This window comes from Cryptotermes secundus, unplaced genomic scaffold (genome assembly GCF_002891405.2).
Source record: "Cryptotermes secundus unplaced genomic scaffold, Csec_1.0 scaffold840, whole genome shotgun sequence".
NCBI classification, from domain to species: Eukaryota; Metazoa; Arthropoda; class Insecta; order Blattodea; family Kalotermitidae; genus Cryptotermes; species Cryptotermes secundus.
In genome coordinates, this window is record NW_019725426.1 from 5,447 (window position 1) to 7,689 (window position 2,243).

General features: G+C 37.8%; 1 long non-coding RNA gene across 1 annotated transcript in view; it reads right to left on the reverse strand.

The window, feature by feature from the left end:
- Positions 1–289: 289 nt before the first annotated feature.
- LOC111863421 overlaps positions 290–2,243 on the reverse strand; it is a 12,658-nt gene continuing 10,704 nt past the window's right edge. The window contains exon 6 of the long non-coding RNA XR_004512906.1: positions 290–708. This is a non-coding gene — a long non-coding RNA (uncharacterized LOC111863421). The remainder of the gene's footprint in view (positions 709–2,243) is intronic.

The window sequence follows — 2,243 nt, forward strand, 5'->3', positions numbered from 1 at the left end:
GGCCGGCTTTTTAAAATCAAATTTTAGGTTATAAATTATTTTTCTACTTACATGATTTTTGGTCACCAGCTTTATAAGTTGTCTCTCTTCCCACCGTCGTCGTCTAACAGAATGTTGGCTCATGTGATTCGAAATGACCCCGATGAAACGGCAGGGGTTCGACCCCTGGGCCATTGAGTGTGAGGGGGGCCCCTTCCAGCATGCTCCATCATGTTCCGCACAAGGGCGAGATGAAATTCTCTGTGTGACAATTTTGCGCCACAGGATGACAACAGGATATAACTGTTCAGAACTGTCAGATCCAGGAGATGGAAAAATAATTTATTTGTCCATTTCCAGGTTCGACGACAGATGCTATAACTGTTTATTCACGTGTAGAGTTTCACTGGTATTTAACCCCACAGCTCCACCTGAATAATTATTCACACTCCTCTTGCCACGCTGGTGTGGTGGTCCCCAGGTTGCCGACGAAGGTGATGGGTCTTCGTCGAAATCCATTTCTGAATCACTTTCCTCAATGCCACTCTCAGAATTGTCAGTAAAACAATCTGATTTGGAGTCATTTACGAGTTGAAAAATGTCTGAATCTTCCAACGAAACGACGCCATGGTGAGCTGATAATATCACTGTTCTCGCTGCGAAACTTTGAAGCTCTATGACACTGCTTGGCTGTGCTTGGCCTTGAGAGTTGCGATAAACTAACCGAGCCTGGTCAGTACAGAGAACTTGTGTATAATCAATCAACGTTCTTATAAACGGAGATATACACGCCCACATCTCTGCATAAAAAAGAAGGTACGTGTATATTCTTCGAGACATGCAAGACTAAACATAATCATCTTCATAACCTTCCGCTGTGTTGCCACATCTACATACAGCATTCTTAGTTCCAAGAACTATATGAATTCTTGTAGACAGACAACAAATTTGGGAATTTTATAATTCAAATCAGTCTAAAAAAATTTACACATTTTATAAAATCTCTAAATTATAATATCTGATTCTATATTCTTTCTAGAAAAAAACAGAGTTTATTTGGTTAGTTTATCACAAAAATTGTAGAAATCACAGCAATTTTAGGAAATGATTACAGTTTTTATTGCTTTAAAATTGTGGGTATTTAAATCAAATCCGTCCCACTGCCATTACCGGAATTTAAAGGGCCGTCACTTAAAGGTTAAAATTGTACAATCAGCAGCCATCTTTGTTATGATTATCAATTAATGACAAACAGATGTATGCGCATATTCAGTGGCTGGTTTCAATAGTCAGAATGGGACCGTGCTTGATTATTGTACTACCAAGGAGAAGCATTTTGTTGTACTTTTTTTTTTAGGCAAAAGGACACAACGCAAAGGATGTTAATGAAGAAATGTTTCCAGTTTATGGTGGGAAGTCTGTGTCATGTAACGCAGTTCACCACTGGGTGGAGAAATTGTCTCAAGGACTTTCGAAAGTCACAAATGGTCCCTGACCAGGTTGCCCTGTTTAGATTGCAACAGAAGTGACTGTGCAGTGGGTCAAAGAGTTGGTTTGAGCTGACAGGACGATAATGATAGACAGTGTAGCAAATGCACTAGGGTGTTCCCACAGTTTAGCTTACAGGGTATTGCATGATTGTTTGAAGTTTTTGAAAGTGCACTAATGGTGGGAGCCTGGAGAACTGAAGGGTCAAGAAAAAGTGAAACAAATGGGTCTTTCCTTGCAAATTCTCTTACTGTATGCAGATGAAAAAGAAGGTATACTTAACAGTGTTGTTACTGTTCTGTGCTTACATCCTTTTCTAAAATATTTGAAAAGGATATATATTATAGAGTGTATGCTCATGTAGTACTTAATAATATATTGCCTGCTGAGCAACACAGATTTAGGAAACATCTATCTACAGATACTGCTATTCTTAGTTTACTTAATAATATTATGCAGGCACTTAATGACAGAAAATTGGTCGGTGGTATTTTCTGCGACTTAACAAAGGCCTTTGATAGTGTGAACCATGATATTTTACTTGAGAAAGTGGATTTCTATGGTATAAGAGGTATATTTCATAAATTGCTTACCTCACATTTAAGTGACAGATACCAACGAGTAGTAATTAAGGATAAAGAAGCTATACAATATTTTTCTGAGTGGAAACAGATCAGATTGGGAGTACCACAAGGATCAATTCTTGGGCCATTATTTTTTTTTATTATATATAAATGATTTTCCAGCAGCAATAAATAATTAATTTTAAATGCATC